Genomic DNA, 18,956 nt, shown 5'->3' on the forward strand with positions numbered 1-18,956 from the left:
TTAACAGATGTAGGCTGAGTCCAGTCATGAATAGCCTGGACCTTGACTGGGTCCATCTCAATAGTAGAAGGAGAAAAAATAAAACCCAAAAAGGAAACCTTCTGTACTCCGAAGAGACATTTTGAGCCATTCACAAATAAGGCATTAGCACGCAGGACCTGAAATACCATCCTGACCTGCTTCACATGGGACTCCCAGTCCTCAGAAAAGACCAAAATGTCATCCAGATACACAATCATAAATTTATCCAGATATTCTCGGAAGATGTCATGCATGAAGGACTGGAACACAGAAGGAGCATTAGAGAGTCCAAAAGGCATCACCAAGTACTCAAAATGGCCCTCGGGCGTATTAAATGCTGTTTTCCATTCATCCCCCTGCTTAATACGCACAAGGTTATACGCACCACGAAGATCTATCTTGGTGAACCAACTGGACCCCTTAATCCGAGCAAACAGATCAGATAATAATGGCAAAGGATACTGAAATTTGACCGTGATTTTATTTAGAAGACGATAATCTATACAAGGTCTCAGAGAACCATCCTTCTTGGCCACAAAAAAGAATCCTGCACCAAGAGGGGAGGAGGACGGGCGAATATGTCCCTTCTCTAAAGACTCCTTTATATAACTCCGCATTGCGGCATGTTCTGGTACAGACAAATTAAAAAGTCGTCCCTTAGGGAACTTACTACCAGGAATCAAATTTATAGCACAATCACAATCCCTGTGAGGAGGCAGGGCACCGGATCTGGGCTCATCAAATACATCCTGGTAGTCCGACAAAAACTCAGGGACCTCAGAAGGAGTGGAAGAAGCAATTGACACCAAAGGAGCATCGCCATGAATCCCCTGGCAACCCCAACTTGAAACAGACATAGCTTTCCAATCCAGAACTGGATTATGGGCCTGCAGCCATGGCAGACCCAAAACGACAACATCATGCAGATTATGCAGCACAAGAAAGCGAATCACCTCCTGATGTACAGGAGTCATGCACATGGTCACTTGAGTCCAATACTGAGGCTTATTCTCAGCCAATGGTGTAGCATCAATACCCCTCAGTGGAATAGGGAATTCCAAAGGCTCCAGGACAAAACCACAGCGCCTGGTAAACGACAAATCCATCAGGTTCAGGGCAGCACCTGAATCCAAAAAAGCCATAACCGAGTAGGATGACAAAGAACAAATTAAAGTAACAGACAAAATTAATTTAGGCTGTATAGTACCAACGGTGACAGATTTAGCGATCTTTTTTACACGCTTAGAGCATGCTGAGATAACATGAGTTGAATCACCACAGTAAAAGCACAACCCATTTTGACGTCTATGATTTTGCCGCTCAATTCTGGTCAGAATTCGGTCACATTGCATAGACTCAGGTCTCTGTTCAGAAAACACCGCCAGATGGTGCGCAGATTTGCGCTCCCGCAAATGCCGATCAATCTGAATGGCCAAAGCCATTGAGTCATTCAGACTTGCAGGCGTGGGGAACCCCACCATAACATTCTTAATGGCTTCAGAAAGACCTTCTCTGAAATTTGCAGCCAGGGCACACTCATTCCATTGAGTAAGCACCGACCATTTCCGAAATTTTTGACAATACACCTCAGCTTCATCCTGGCCCTGAGAGAGAGCCAGCAAGGCCTTTTCTGCCTGGTTCTCAAGATTAGGTTCCTCATAAAGCAATCCAAGCGCCAGAAAAAACGCATCCACATTCAGCAATGCAGGATCTCCCGGCGCCAGGGAGAAGGCCCAATCTTGAGGGTCGCCACGTAACAGGGAGATAACAATTCTAACTTGCTGAGCGGAATCACCAGAGGAACGAGGTCTCAAAGAAAAAAATAATTTACAATTATTCTTAAAATTCAGAAACCGAGATCTATCTCCAGAAAACAACTCAGGAATAGGTACTTTTGGCTCAGACATAGGACTGTGAACAACAAAATCCTGAATGCTTTGCACCCTTGCAGCAAGATGATCCACACTAGAAGTCAGACTCTGAATATCCATGTCTGCAGCTGAACTCAAAGCCACCCAGAGATTAAGGGGATGAGAGAAGCTGGACAGACTGCCGCAAAGGGAGAGGAAAAAACAAACAAAAAAAAAATTGTACTCAGGACTTCTCTTATCCCACTTCTGTGATGCATTAAACACTTTTCAGGCCTGCTGTACTGTTATGATCCCAGTGGCTTAGGATCACAAATCTAACCAGCTAAGTCAGAGATAATAGGACAAGCTCTGGGGATGTGGTAACTGGACTGACCGCAAAACCTGGTCCTAACCAAACACACTAAAGGTAGCCGTGGAACGTTTCCTGAAATCCTAGACGTCTCTTCACGGCCTGAGAAACTGACTACCCCTAGAGATAAAGTAAGACCTCACTTGCCTCAGAGAAATAACCCCAAAGATATAGAACAGCCCCCCACAAATAATAACGGTGAGTTAAGAGGAAAAGACAAACGCAGAGATGAAACAGGTTAAGCAAATGAGGCCCGCTAACACTAGATAGCAGAAAATAGCAAGGGATCTGTGTGGTCAGTAAAAAACCCTATACAAAAATATCCACGCAGAGAATGCGAGAACCCCCACACCAACTAACGATGTGGGGGGAGCAACTCAGCACCCCAGAGCTACCAGCAAGCAGAGAAATCACATATTAGCAAGCTGGACAAAACTCATAATATTCTAGGAAACATATTGAACATAGATGAGCAAGAATAAGCAAACAGAACTTAGCTTCTCATGGAGAGACTGATAACGGATGTAGACAGGAGCAATCAGAATAGCACTGAATACAACGACAGCAGGCATAGACTGAGAGTCCAAGTGAGCTTAAATAGAAAACCAGCCCACAGATAACGAGACAGCTGATGCCAGTCACAAACCTGCAGAAATACAGCACTCACACAGTACCACTTGTGACCACAAGAGGGAGCCCAGAAATAGAGTTCACAACAAGTACCCCCCCCTTGAGGAGGGGTCACCGAACCCTCACCAGAGCCCCCAGGCCGATCAGGACGAGCCAAATGAAAGGCACGAACCAAATCGGCAGCATGGACATCAGAGGCAACAACCCAGGAATTATCCTCATGACCATAGCCCTTCCATTTAACCAAGTACTGAAGCTTCCGTCTCGAAATACGAGAATCCAAGATCTTCTCCACCACATACTCCAATTCTCCCTCGACCAACACCGGAGCAGGAGGATCAACAGAAGGAACCACAGGCACCACATACCTCCGCAACAATGACCTATGGAACACATTATGAATGGCAAAATATGCTGGGAGGTCCAAACGAAATGACACAGGATTGAGGATTTCTGAAATTTTATAAGGACCGATGAAACGAGGTTTAAACTTAGGAGAGGAAACCTTCATAGGAACGTAACGAGATGACAACCATACCAAATCCCCCACACGAAGTCGGGGACCCACACAGCGACGGCGATTAGCAAAGCGCTGAGCCTTCTCCTGTGACAACGTCAAATTGTCCACTACGTGGTTCCAAATCTGCTGCAACCTATCCACCACAGAATCCACCCCAGGACAGTCAGAAGGCTCAACCTGACCTGAGGAAAAACGAGGATGAAAACCAGAATTACAAAAAAAAGGCGAAACCAAAGTAGCAGAACTAGCCCAATTATTGAGGGCGAACTCAGCCAATGGCAAAAAAGTCACCCAATCATCCTGATCAGCAGAAACAAAACATCTCAGATAAGCTTCCAAGGTCTGATTAGTTCGTTCGGTTTGGCCATTTGTCTGAGGATGGAAGGCCGAAGAAAAAGACAAATCAATGCCCATCTTAGCACAAAAGGACCGCCAAAATCTGGACACAAACTGGGATCCTCTGTCAGACACAATGTTCTCTGGAATACCATGCAAACGAACCACATTCTGAAAAAACAGCGGAACCAAATCAGAGGAAGAGGGCAACTTAGGCAAGGGCACCAAATGGACCATTTTAGAAAAACGATCACAAACCACCCAGATGACAGACATCCTCTGAGAGACTGGAAGATCCGAAATAAAATCCATGGAAATATGCGTCCAAGGCCTCTTCGGGACAGGCAAAGGCAAAAGCAATCCACTGGCACGAGAACAGCAAGGCTTGGCCCGAGCACAAATCCCACAGGACTGCACAAAGGAACGCACATCCCGTGACAAGGAAGGCCACCAAAAGGACCTGGCCACCAGATCCCTGGTACCAAAAATCCCAGGATGACCCGCCAACACCGAAGAATGATCCTCGGAAATAACTCTACTGGTCCATCCATCCGGGACAAACAGTCTCTCCGGTGGGCAACGGTCAGGTCTATCGACCTGAAATTCCTGCAGCACCAGCCGGCTCAGAAACTCCCGGAGAGTCAGGCACAAAACTCCTAGAAAGGGCATCAGCCTTCACATTCTTTGAGCCCGGAAGGTACGAAACCACGAAATCAAAACGGGAGAAAAACAGCGACCAACGAGCTTGTCTAGGATTTAACCGCTTGGCAGACTCGAGATAAATCAAATTCTTGTGATCCGTTAAGACCACCACGCGATGCTTGGCTCCCTCAAGCCAATGTCGCCACTCCTCGAATGCCCACTTCATTGCCAACAACTCCCGATTACCAACATCATAATTCCGCTCAGCAGGCGAAAACTTTCTAGAAAAGAAAGCACATGGTCTCATCACCGAGCCATCAGAGCTTCTCTGTGACAAGACAGCCCCTGCTCCAATCTCAGAAGCATCAACCTCGACCTGAAAGGGAAGAGAGACATCAGGCTGACGCAAGACAGGAGCCGAAGAAAACCGACGTTTCAGCTCCTGAAAGGCCTCAACGGCCGCAGAAGACTGTTGTGAAATTGGATTCTGGGCTCCCCCGGTGGCCACTTGTGGAATTGAACTTGTGTGCATCATCCCCTCTGTTCACCTGCTCCTATCAGGATGTGGGAGTCGCTATATAACCTTGCTCCTCTGTCAGTTTCTTGCCGGTCAACAATGTAATCAGAAGCCTTCTGTGCTTGTTCCTGCTACTAGACAACTCCCAGCTAAGTTGGACTTTTGTCCTTGTGTGTTTTTGCATTTTGTTCCTGTTCACAGCTGCTGTTTCGTTACTGTGTCTGGAAAGCTCTTGTGATCGGAAATTGCCACTCTGGTGTTATGAGTTAATGCTAGAGTCTTAAAGGAATTTCTGGATGGTGTTTTGATAGGGTTTTCTGCTGACCATGAAAGTGTCCTTTCTGTCTTCCTGCTATCTAGAAAGCGGACCTCGATTTTGCTAAACCTATTTTCATACTACGTTTGTCATTTCATCTAAAATCACCGCCAATATATGTGGGGGCCTCTGTCTGCCTTTTGGGAAAATTTCTCTAGAGGTGAGCCAGGACTGTCTTTTCCTCTGCTAGGATTAGGTAGTTCTCCGGCTGGCGCTGGGCATCTAGGGTTAAAAAACGTAGGCATGCTACCCGGCCACTTCTAGTTGTGCGGCAGGTTTAGTTCATGGTCAGTATAGTTTCCATCTTCCAAGAGCTAGTTCTCATATATGCTGGGCTATGTTCTCTCGCCATTGAGAATCATGACAGTTTGACCGGCCCAAAAAAGGGTTAAATTACTGGCTGAGAAAGGAGAGAAAAAAGAAGTCTGCTACAATTTTTTTTTTTTTTTTCCCTCTAGTTCTGAGTGTGCTCTTAATTGAATCACTTGCTAGTCTGCCTATACTGCAGCCTTCCTCTCTTTCTCTCCTTCTAATCCTTGAATGGCTCTGTGTTCACCTGTTTCAAATGGATCTTCAGAGTGTAGCTACAGGTTTGAATAATCTCGCCACAAAGGTACAAAATTTGCAAGATTTTGTTGCTCATGCACCTATGTCTGAGCCTAGAATTCCTTTGCCTGAATTCTTCTCGGGGAATAGATCTCACTTTCAAAATTTTAAAAATAATTGCAAATTGTTTTTGTCCCTGAAGTCTCGCTCTGCCGGAGACCCTGCACAGCAGGTCAGGATTGTAATTTCCTTGCTCCGGGGCGACCCTCAAGACTGGGCTTTTGCATTGGCACCAGGGGATCCTGCGTTGCTCAATGTGGATGCGTTTTTTCTGGCCTTAGGGTTGCTTTATGAGGAACCTCATTTAGAGCTTCGGGCGGAAAAGGCCTTGATGTCCTTGTCTCAGGGGCAAGATGAAGCTGAAATATACTGCCAAAAATTCCGCAAATGGTCTGTGCTTACTCAGTGGAATGAGTGCGCCCTGGCGGCGATTTTCAGAGAAGGTCTCTCTGATGCCATTAAGGATGTTATGGTGGGGTTCCCTGTGCCTGCGAGTCTGAATGAGTCCATGACGATGGCTATTCAGATCGATAGGCGTCTGCGGGAGCGCAAACCTGTGCACCATTTGGCGGTGTCTACTGAGAAAACGCCAGAAAATATGCAATGTGATAGAATTCTGTCCAGAAGCGAGCGGCAGAATTTTAGACGAAAAAATGGGTTGTGCTTCTATTGTGGTGATTCAACTCATGTTATATCAGCATGCTTTAAGCGTACTAAGAAGCCTGACAAGTCTGTTTCAATTAGCACTTTACAGTCTAAGTTTATTCTATCTGTGACCCTGATTTGTTCTTTGTCATCTATTACCGCGGACGCCTATGTCGACTCTGGCGCTGCTTTGAGTCTTATGGATTGGTCCTTTGCCAAACGCTGTGGGTATGATTTGGAGCCACTGGAGGCTCCGATACCTCTGAAAGGGATTGACTCCACCCCATTGGCTAGTAATAAACCACAATACTGGACACAAGTGACTATGCGTGTTAATCCGGATCACCAGGAGGTTATTCGCTTTCTGGTGCTGTATAATCTACATGATGTTTTGGTGCTGGGATTGCCATGGCTGCAATCTCATAACCCAGTCCTCGACTGGAGAGCTATGTCTGTGTTAAGCTGGGGATGTAAAGGAACTCATGGGGACGTACCTTTGGTTTCCATTTCATCATCTATTCCCTCTGAGATTCCTGAATTCTTGTCTGACTTTCGTGACGTTTTTGAAGAACCCAAGGTTGGTTCACTACCTCCGCACCGGGAGTGCGATTGTGCCATAGACTTGATTCCGGGTAGTAAATACCCTAAGGGTCGTTTATTTAATCTGTCTGTGCCTGAACACGCTGCTATGCGAGAATATATAAAGGAGTCCTTGGAAAAGGGACATATTCGTCCTTCGTCATCTCCCTTAGGAGCCGGTTTTTTCTTTGTGTCTAAGAAAGACGGCTCTTTGAGGCCGTGTATTGATTATCGACTTTTGAATAAAATCACGGTTAAATATCAATATCCGTTACCACTGCTTACTGATTTGTTTGCTCGTATAAAGGGGGCCAAGTGGTTCTCTAAGATTGATCTCCGTGGGGCGTATAATTTGGTGCGAATCAAGCAGGGGGATGAGTGGAAAACCGCATTTAATATGCCCGAGGGCCATTTTGAGTATTTGGTGATGCCTTTTGGTCTTTCAAATGCCCCTTCAGTCTTCCAGTCCTTTATGCATGACATTTTCCGCGATTATTTGGATAAATTTATGATTGTGTATCTGGATGATATTCTGATTTTTTCGGATGACTGGGACTCTCATGTCCAGCAGGTCAGGAGGGTTTTTCAGGTTTTGCGGTCTAATTCCTTGTGTGTGAAGGGTTCTAAGTGTGTTTTTGGGGTTCAAAAGATTTCTTTCTTGGGATACATTTTTTCCCCCTCTTCCATCGAGATGGATCCTGTCAAGGTTCAGGCTATTGGTGATTGGACGCAACCCTCTTCTCTTAAGAGTCTTCAGAAATTTTTGGGCTTTGCTAACTTTTATCGTCGATTTATTGCTGGTTTTTCTGATGTTGTAAAACCATTGACTGATTTGACTAAGAAGGGTGCTGATGTTGCTGATTGGTCCCCTGATGCTGTGGAGGCCTTTCGGGAGCTCAAGCGCCGCTTTTCTTCCGCCCCAGTGTTGCGTCAGCCTGATGTTGCTCTTCCTTTTCAGGTTGAGGTCGACGCTTCTGAAATCGGAGCTGGGGCGGTGTTGTCGCAGAGAAGTTCCGACTGCTCCGTGATGAGACCTTGTGCTTTTTTTTCCCGTAAATTTTCGCCCGCCGAGCGGAATTATGATATTGGGAATCGGGAGCTTTTGGCCATGAAGTGGGCTTTTGAGGAGTGGCGTCACTGGCTTGAGGGGGCCAGACATCAGGTGGTGGTATTGACTGACCACAAAAATTTAATTTACCTTGAGTCTGCCAGGCGCCTGAATCCTAGACAGGCGCGCTGGTCGTTGTTTTTCTCTCGGTTTAATTTTGTGGTGTCGTACCTACCGGGTTCTAAGAATGTTAAGGCGGATGCCCTTTCTAGGAGTTTTGAGCCTGACTCCCCTGGTAATTCTGAGCCCACAGGTATCCTTAAAGATGGAGTGATATTGTCTGCCGTTTCTCCAGACCTGCGGCGGGCCTTGCAGGAGTTTCAGGCGGATAGACCTGATCGTTGCCCACCTGGTAGACTGTTTGTTCCTGATGATTGGACCAGTAGAGTCATCTCTGAGGTTCATTCTTCTGCGTTGGCAGGTCATCCTGGAATCTTTGGTACCAGGGATTTGGTGGCAAGGTCCTTCTGGTGGCCTTCCCTGTCACGAGATGTGCGAGGCTTTGTGCAGTCTTGTGACGTTTGTGCTCGGGCCAAGCCTTGTTGTTCTCGGGCTAGTGGATTGTTGTTGCCCTTGCCTATCCCGAAGAGGCCTTGGACGCACATCTCGATGGATTTTATTTCGGATCTGCCTGTTTCTCAGAGGATGTCTGTCATCTGGGTGGTGTGTGACCGTTTCTCTAAGATGGTCCATCTGGTTCCCTTGCCTAAGTTGCCTTCTTCTTCCGAGTTGGTTCCTCTGTTTTTTCAAAATGTTGTTCGTTTGCATGGTATTCCTGAGAATATCGTTTCTGACAGAGGGACCCAATTCGTGTCTAGATTTTGGCGGGCATTCTGTGCTAGGATGGGCATAGATTTGTCTTTTTCGTCTGCTTTCCATCCTCAGACTAATGGCCAGACCGAGCGGACTAATCAGACCTTGGAGACATATTTGAGGTGTTTTGTGTCTGCGGATCAGGATGATTGGGTTGCTTTTTTGCCTTTGGCGGAGTTCGCCCTCAATAATCGGGCCAGCTCTGCCACCTTGGTGTCCCCGTTTTTCTGTAATTTGGGGTTTCATCCTCGATTTTCCTCCGGTCAAGTGGAATCTTCGGATTGTCCTGGAGTGGATGCTGTGGTGGAGAGGTTGCATCAGATTTGGGGGCAGGTGGTGGACAATTTGAAGTTGTCCCAGGAGAAGACTCAGCTTTTTGCCAACCGCCGTCGTCGTGTTGGTCCTCGGCTTTGTGTTGGGGACTTGGTGTGGTTGTCTTCTCGTTTTGTCCCTATGAGGGTTTCTTCTCCTAAGTTTAAGCCTCGGTTCATCGGCCCGTACAAGATATTGGAGATTCTTAACCCTGTGTCCTTCCGTTTGGACCTCCCTGCATCCTTTTCGATTCATAATGTTTTTCATCGGTCATTGTTGCGCAGGTATGAGGTACCGGTTGTGCCTTCCGTTGAGCCTCCTGCTCCGGTGTTGGTTGAGGGTGAGTTGGAGTACGTTGTGGAAAAGATCTTAGACTCTCGTGTTTCCAGACAGAGACTCCAGTATCTGGTCAAATGGAAGGGATACGGTCAGGAGGATAATTCTTGGGTCACTGCCTCTGATGTTCATGCCTCCGATCTTGTCCGTGCCTTTCATAGGGCTCATCCTGATCGCCCTGGTGGTTCTGGTGAGGGTTCGGTGCCCCCTCCTTGAGGGGGGGGTACTGTTGTGAAATTGGATTCTGGGCTCCCCCGGTGGCCACTTGTGGAATTGAACTTGTGTGCATCATCCCCTCTGTTCACCTGCTCCTATCAGGAAGTGGGAGTCGCTATATAACCTTGCTCCTCTGTCAGTTTCTTGCCGGTCAACAATGTAATCAGAAGCCTTCTGTGCTTGTTCCTGCTACTAGACAACTCCCAGCTAAGTTGGACTTTTGTCCTTGTGTGTTTTTGCATTTTGTTCCTGTTCACAGCTGCTGTTTCGTTACTGTGTCTGGAAAGCTCTTGTGATCGGAAATTGCCACTCTGGTGTTATGAGTTAATGCTAGAGTCTTAAAGGAATTTCTGGATGGTGTTTTGATAGGGTTTTCTGCTGACCATGAAAGTGTCCTTTCTGTCTTCCTGCTATCTAGAAAGCGGACCTCGATTTTGCTAAACCTATTTTCATACTACGTTTGTCATTTCATCTAAAATCACCGCCAATATATGTGGGGGCCTCTGTCTGCCTTTTGGGAAAATTTCTCTAGAGGTGAGCCAGGACTGTCTTTTCCTCTGCTAGGATTAGGTAGTTCTCCGGCTGGCGCTGGGCATCTAGGGTTAAAAAACGTAGGCATGCTACCCGGCCACTTCTAGTTGTGCGGCAGGTTTAGTTCATGGTCAGTATAGTTTCCATCTTCCAAGAGCTAGTTCTCATATATGCTGGGCTATGTTCTCTCGCCATTGAGAATCATGACAGAAGACCAATTCATCACATCAGCACTCTTTGTAGTCAAATCCGTCAAAGGTTTAACCACACTAGAAAAATTAGTGATGAAGCGACGGTAAAAATTAGCAAAGCCCAAGAACTTCTGAAGACTCTTCACCGATGTAGGTTGAGTCCAGTCATAGATGGCCTGGACTTTAACTGGATCCATCTCGATAGTAGAAGGGGAAAAAATAAAGCCCAAAAAGGAAACCTTCTGGACTCCAAAGAGACATTTAGAGCCCTTCACAAACAAGGCATTGGCACGCAGGACCTGAAACACCATCCTGACCTGCTTCACATGAGACTCCCAATCATCAGAAAAGACCAAAATATCATCCAGGTACACAATCATAAATCTATCCAGATACTCTCGTAAAATGTCGTGCATGAAGGACTGAAACACGGAAGGGGCATTAGAAAGCCCAAAAGGCATCACCAAGTACTCAAAATGACCTTCGGGCGTATTAAATGCTGTTTTCCATTCATCGCCCTGCTTTATACGCACAAGATTATAAGCTCCTCGAAGATCTATCTTGGTGAACCAACTAGCCCCCCCTAATCCGAGCAAACAGATCGGACAGCAGAGGCAAAGGGTACTGAAATTTGACCGTGATTTTATTTAGAAGGCGATAATCTATACAGGGTCTCAGAGAACCATCCTTCTTGGCCACAAAAAAGAACCCTGCACCCAAAGGTGACGAGGACGGACGAATATGCCCTTTCTCCAAAGACTCCTTTATATAAGTCCGCATAGCGGTATGTTCTGGTACAGATAAATTAAAAAGTCGACCCTTAGGGAACTTACTACCAGGAATCAAATTTATAGCACAATCACAATCCCTATGAGGAGGTAGGGCACTGGATTTGGGCTCATCAAATACATCCTGGTAATCCGACAAAAATTCAGGGACTTCAGAAGGAGTAGAAGAAGCAATTGACACCAAAGGAACATCGCCATGTACCCCTTGACAGCCCCAACTTGACACAGACATTGCTTTCCAATCCAGGACTGGATTATGAACCTGCAGCCATGGCAGACCCAACACGACAACATCATGCAAATTATGTAACACCAGAAAGCGAATAACCTCCTGATGTGCAGGAGTCATGCACATAGTCACTTGAGTCCAGTACTGAGGCTTATTCTTGGCCAATGGCGTAGCATCAATTCCCTTTAGTGGAATAGGGAATTGCAATGGCTCCAAGATAAAACCACAGCGCCTGGCAAATGACAAATCCATCAAATTCAGGGCAGCGCCTGAATCCACAAAAGCCATAACAGAGTAGGATGACAGAGAGCAAATCAAAGTAACAGACAAAATGAATTTAGGCTGTACAGTACCAATGGTGACAGACTTAGCGAACCTTTTTGTGCACTTAGAACAGTCAGAGATAACATGAGTGGAGTCACCACAGTAAAAGCACAACCCATTCTGACGTCTGTGATTTTGCCGTTCAATTCTGGTCAGAATCCTGTCACATTGCATAGACTCAGGCTTCTGTTCAGAAAACACCGCCAGATGGTGCACAGGTTTGCGCTCCCGCAAACGCCGATCAATCTGAATGGCCAAAGACATTGACTCATTCAGACCCGCAGGCGTGGGGAACCCCACCATAACATCCTTAAGGGCTTCAGAAAGACCCTTTCTGAAAATCGCTGCCAGGGCACACTCATTCCACTGAGTGAGCACAGACCACTTCCTAAACTTCTGACAGTAAACCTCTGCTTCATCCTGACCCTGAGAGAGAGCCAGCAAAATCTTTTCTGCCTGGTCCACTAGATTAGGTTCCTCATAAAGCAATCCAAGCACCAGAAAAAACGCATCCACATTTAGCAATGCAGAATCTCCTGGCGCCAGGGAGAATGCCCAATCTTGAGGGTCACCACGTAACAAAGAAATAATAATTTTAACTTCCTGAGCAGGGTCACCAGAGGAACGAGGTCTCAGAGAAAGAAACAATTTGCAATTATTTTTGAAATTCAAAAACCTAGACCTATCTCCAGAGAACAGCTCAGGAATTGGTATTTTAGGTTCTGACATAGGACTGTGAATTACATAATCCTGAATGCTTTGTATACTTGTAGCGAGCTGATCCACACAAGAGGACAGACCTTGAATGTCCATATCTGCAGCTGAGTCCTGAACCACCCAGAGATTAAGGGGAGGAGAGAGGCTAAACACACTGCAGAGGAAAAAAAAAACCCTCAGAGCTTCTCTTATCCCTCTTTTGCGATGCATTAACACTTTACGGGCCTGCTGTACTGTTATGATCCTGGTGGTAGGAACACATGAACTGACCTGATAGGTAAACCAAAAAATAGGACAAGCTCTGGGGATGTGGGAACTTTTTTGACCGCAATCCTGATCCTATCAACACACACTATAGGCAGCCGTGGAGCGTTCCTAACTCGGCTTAGACGCCTCTGCACAGCCTGAGAAACTAGCTACCCCTAGAGAGAAACAAAGCCTCACTTGCCTCAGAGAAATTTTCCCCAAAGTGAGAGCAGCCCCCACAAATAATGACGGTGAGTTAAGAGGAAAACACAGACATAGAAATGAAAACAGGTTTAAGCAAAAGAGGCCCACTAATAACTAAATAGTAAGAAGATAGCAAGGAATCTGTGCGGTCAGTATAAAATACTACAAAAATTATCCAAGCAGAGAATACAAAAAGACCCCCACACCGACTCACGATGTGAGGGGCGCAACTCCGCACCCCAGAGCTTCCAGCTAGCAATCAAATAGCATATAAGCAAGCTGGACTGAACTCATCATATACTGAGAAACATTTTCAAATAGCAATGTGCAAAAATAGACTAGTATGAACTTAGCTTCTCCACGAGGAGACAGGTCACAAGGGAAGTCCCAGAGAGATCTGAACCAGTACTGAATACAATGACAGCAGGCAACAAGTAAAGGTCCAGATGGAGTTAAATAGGAAGCAAGCCTAGCAGGAAACGAGGCAGCTGGAGTCCAGCTACAGACCAGCCGTAACACTCAAAGCCACCAGAGGGAGCCCATGAACAGAACTCACAAAGTACCACTCATGACCACAGGAGGGAGCCCGAGAACGGAATTCACAACAGTAATCCCAGTCCTGTGTTCCTGCCGTTCTAGCCAGTCCTGTGTTCCTGCCAGTCCTGCTGTTCCTGCCGTCTTCCAGTCCTGTGTTCCTGCCGTTCCTGCCAGTCCTGCTGTTCCTGCCGTGTCTTCCAGTCCAGTGTTCCTGCCGTTCCTGTCAGTCCTGCCGTGTCTTCCAGTCCAGTGTTCCTGCCATTCCTGCCATGTCTTCCAGTCCTTTGTTCCTGTTGTGTTCCGTCAAACGTGTGTTTTCATCTTACCGGTCAGTACTTTTTCTTTGCTGCCGCCATCCGTCTTGTGCCTCCGCCATATTGGTCTGCTCTGTAGCTCCGACCTTCTCCCATCTTCCGTTCTCCCTCTGTCATATCCTCAGTCATCCTTTTGGCTCCGGCATTTGCGGCTTCACCCTCCTTGGGCCTGTCCCTAACGCTCCCTGTACAGGGGGTGGCTCCATCTGGTCCCCTCGCCCTCGAGGGCTCTGAAGCCGTGACCCAGAGGGTCCACTTCTCTAGTCCTCATACACTGCAATAATAATATCCCTTTATTAGCCCCTATGGTAATAATATCCCCCATCCTGGCCCCCGTGTGTCTCATTCCTGGCTCCAGCCATATGTTCTCCTATCCTGCTCTCATGAGTATCCATTCTGCCCCATATGATCTCCCCATCCTGCCCCATCTGTCTCCATCGTATCCATCTTTCCCCATGATCCTGCACGATCAGTCTCCAATCCTGCCACCAGTGTCTCTAATCATGCCCCCATGTCTTTCATTCTGCCCCGTGTCTCCATTCTGCCCCATATCTCCATTCTGCCCCCTATGTCTCCAGCATTCTGCCCCCAGTGTGTCCACCATTCTGCCCCCAGTGTGTCCAGCATTCTGCCCCCAGCGTGTCCAGCATTCTGCCCCCAGCATGTCCAGCATTCTGCCCCCAGCGTGTCCAGCATTCTACCCCCAGTGTCTTCAGCATTTCTGCCCCAGTGTGTCCAGCATTCTGCCCCCAGTGTGTTCAGCATCTCTGCCCCAGTGTGTCCAGCATACTGCCCCCAGTGTCTCCAACATTTCTGCCCCAGTGTGTCCAGCATTCTGCCCCAGTGTCTCCAGCATTTCTGCCCCCAGTGTCTCCAGCATTTCTGCCCCCAGCGTATCCAGCATTTCTGCCCCAGTGTGTCCAGCATTTCTGCCCAAGTGTGTCCAGCATTCTGCCCCCAGTGTGTCCAGCATCTCTGCCCCAGTGTGTCCAGCATTCTGCCCCCAGTGTGTCCAGCATTCTGCCCCCAGTGTCTCCAGCATTTCTGCCCCAGTGTGTCCAGCATTTCTGCCCCCAGTGTCATCAGCATTTCTGCCCCCAGCGTGTCCAGCATTTCTGCCCCCAGTGTGTCCAGCATTCTGCCCCCAGTGTGTCCAGCATTTCTGCCAGTGTGTCCAGCATTCTGCCCCCAGCGTGTCCAGCATTCTGCCCCGGGGCCTCCTGGATCGCCGCTCTAAAAAAAAAAAAAAACACGAGTTCTTACCTGGCTGCGCTCCTGAGGCGGACGGCGAAGTTCCCTCCCTCCAAGCAGGTGAAGCGCGCACTCGCCGCAGCCTCCGATTGGCTGGCGGCTGTTAACTATTGACGTGTGGGCGCGAGCACGTCAATAGCGTTAAACTGCCGCAGCGGCGGTAGGGTAGGGGCCCGGTGAGCAGATGAGACGGGGCCCGATGCAGGCCCCCTCTGCCCTCTGGGCCCCATATGCCAGTCAGGGCAGTAATGCCCTGATGGCGGCCCTGAGGTCACATTACTCTCTCCAGTTTTTATCATCTTTTTCTAGCACGCCTCACTCTGTCTCACTCCGGCACCATCTGCCCCTGCAGTCAGGCATTGCCATTCTAACTCCATGGGCGGCGCTGACAGAAAGGAAGGTGCCCATGATATCATCGCTGGGCAGAATGCTCTACATGCAACTTAGTCTCAGTCTGCCAGGGACAGTCATTGAGCTCAGTGTCCGCCAGTTATTTCACTGACTGCCTCAGGGCCAGATCTCAAGATGGCGTTCATGTGGGTGAACCTGGAACCTGCTAGGCAGAGTGACTTGTGCCAAGTTTTGTGTGACAGTCTCCTGGACATCGGTCAGACCATTAATGAGTTTCCAGCTTCGGAAAACCTTGTCCGCCAGTTGTAGTTTGCTATAAAAAAAGAAAACTGCTCCTTATTCACCCTTCCCAGGTCCAGCCCTGAGTCTCCACCAGGGCTTTCAGTGTCTGTTGTTGTCTGAGCTCACTGATTGTCTGCAGCACTGTAGACAAGATCAGACACCGAAACAGCGGTGGAAACCCAACGCCGAGATGGAGGAGTAAAGAAGGGTTTGTATTTTTTTAAAAACTAACTGCACTCAGGAAACCCAGTTATTTTTAAACGGGAAAACATCTTTGGCTCCTTAATTGCTGCAGCATTTGCAGGACCCAGCGCTACTCATAGGAAAGCACAGAATACCCTGTTGGGGGTTAGCAGATAAAACATAGATAAGTGCAATGAACATAAGTTGATGTGAAGGCTGGAAGCACATTAATCTGACTGGCCAGCAACTACTTCTGACAGCGCCAAAGTCTGGAAATAAAATACAAAGGCAAATAGAAACACAGAGCAAAATCATAGGGGCACCTTTCACAGCATAAGTGGCATGCGGGTGACTAGAGCCCACCTTCACCCTCTGGCAGACATTGCCTCTAGTTCCAGCGGCCTGTTTGCCGCTCTACTACAAGGTGTTGGAATTGCTCCCTTTTCGCTGGACTTGTCTTTTGCTCACTGACTCTGCATTATCTGCTGTCCAGATTGCCAGGTATCCAGAGATAAGGAAGAGGAGAGGGAACACAACCTACCATACTACAGGGGTGGCAGAAAGGACATTCAGCATTTGGTCAGTATTTTACATCAGTATTTGTAAGCCAAAACCAGGAGTGGGTGAGAAATACAGAAGTGGTCACTTGTTCCTCTCCTGATTCTGGCTTATAAATACTGATGTAAAATACTGACTAAATACTGAACGTGTGAACATGGCCCAAAGAATATGGTTATGTGACTGCAAATCAGGAGAGTTTTTTTATTATTCTGTATTCAATTTTTTTTAATGAGCAAACCCTTCAAGTAAAACAGTCCCCTGCATTTATCTTCTCCACCACCAGATGGCAGCTCTGTCTTGCTTTTTAACTCTGTCACCTCCAGTCTCTATGAATTCGTTGGTTCCCGACTGTTCAGATAAATAAATAAACCAAAATGTGACTCGGATTTCTTTACTTTTCTTTAAAGAAACAGCAAAGTGACCGAGATCAGCAGCAATGACTCTGCGGCTCCATGCTGAGCGGAGCAGCCGGCCCATTCTGCGCCCGTCACATCGTGGCAAAGAACAGACATTAACTGTGTCGACTTTTCCACATTTTTAGAAAACCTGTTGTCATCTGGATGTACAGTACGATCACCCGTCGGCACCGATCACCCAACACTGGCGGACACAGACGGGAGAGGCTCCTGTCCAAGAACAATATCTGGGCCGTTTGCAGATCAATATCTCATCATACCATGGAATAAATGGCGCTATAATCATAAATACTACTAATAATAATGCATAATTCCGCCTGCTTTGGAGCCGGTGGTAGTGGCCCCCTTCCCTCTTGGGCCCCAGGTTGCACCAATGATATGTCAGCCCCATGTTCTGTATATTCTTGAGAACGGAGCTTCACTCAAAAAAGTAATGAAGAAGTTATCGCCCGTCCTGCACTGCCACTCCACTCATTTCCTAAAGGCACTGATGGAGATTGTCGAGTACAGAGACCACCATCAGCCCAATATAATGATGGAGGGGGGTCTCAGTGGTCATCAATGATCTTGTAGCCATCATTTATCCTACAGATCGGCAACAACTTCCTCTTACCAAAATGCCCCTTTAAAAATCCACTTTACTTTTTAGAGAATGTGCTGGCTCCTCTGATTCCCCCAATGTTTGGAGGTGGAGGGGGTCTTCTCTTGCCACAGACATACTGTATGTCCCACTCATTATAAATCTATCAGCTCCTCAAACTCCACTTACAAGAACACTACTTCCAAGTACCACAGCAAAGACCACCGAGGATGAATCTACCCGACGCCGTTCAGAAGACGAGGAGGATCGACCCTGACATTCAACGTCATGCACTGTACATAAAGTCTAATAACGGCGACCAAGTAACCGGTATAATACATGGTGTACAGCGCCATGGAATTAATGGTGCTGTATACATAAATAATAAGAATAAATAATAATAAAGCGTCTGCAAAAGTGATACAAGTTGTCAAATTAATGTGATTCTTAAAAAAAAAATGTAAACAGAAGAACATTGGTACATATGGAAGTATGTATATGTATATATATATATATATATATATATATATATATATATATATATATATATATATATATAAAAGCCATAATATCGACACATTTTTTTGTTCGGATCTGATGTGCCTATCATGAGGAATCTAGTTTAATAGCCATATGCAAATCAGCCTAGAGGTGCACTGGAGGCGGGACAATGCACTTGGACTACTTTTTCTCATCTCTCAATATTGCTGTACACGTTTGCTTCCAGCCTTGCAAGATGACATCCAATTTTTTATATAAATGTGGGTCCCAGAAGTAAGACCCCCTGTCAGCCTGTGCATTAGCCATAAATATTAGAGGTAGGATACCCCTGAGGGCGACCCTACACATTAGATTAACAATAGTCGAGCAGCCCGAGAATGAGAATCCTGGGAAACCGGATTTTGTGTTTGTTATTTTCTATTTTTATTTACTTTGATTCATTATTATTCTGTTTCTTTTTTGTTAACATTTATTCAAATCAAAATAAATCAATACAAGGAAGGAGAAATCCGAGACAGCGAAAGTCAACGATCAATTGTTACTTCTGGAACCTGAATGTTTTCACAAAGATACAAAGAAAAAAAGTAAAAGAGTAAGTGTAACAAAAAATGGTGAAGATGGTGCAACAATTGTAGCTGTGTGAATCGGGCGAGTTCCTGGTTAGGGCCGGACACTTTGGTACTTTTGGACTGTGTATATATACTGTGTATGCTGTCAGGAGGGGCTGGGAGGAGGAGAGGAGCAGGACAGGGAGGAGGAGGGGGGCAGGACAGGGAGGAGGAGAGGAGCAGGACAGGGAGGAGGAGTGGGGCAGGACAGGGAGGAGGAGGGGGTAGGACAGGGAGGAGGAGGGGGGCAGGACAGGGAGGAGGAGGGGGTAGGACAGGGAGGAGGAGAGGAGCAGGACAGGGAAGAGGAGGGGGGCAGGAAATG

At 47.0% G+C, this 18,956-nt stretch overlaps 1 long non-coding RNA gene across 1 annotated transcript in view; it reads right to left on the minus strand.

Annotated features, from left to right (window-relative positions):
• Window positions 1-18,956, minus strand: part of LOC143806432 (uncharacterized) — an 85,496-nt gene that overhangs the window by 38,013 nt on the left and 28,527 nt on the right. The gene's annotated exons all lie outside the window — the stretch shown is intronic.

The sequence above is a fragment of the Ranitomeya variabilis genome, chromosome 2 (genome assembly GCF_051348905.1).
Source record: "Ranitomeya variabilis isolate aRanVar5 chromosome 2, aRanVar5.hap1, whole genome shotgun sequence".
NCBI lineage: Eukaryota > Metazoa > Chordata > Amphibia > Anura > Dendrobatidae > Ranitomeya > Ranitomeya variabilis.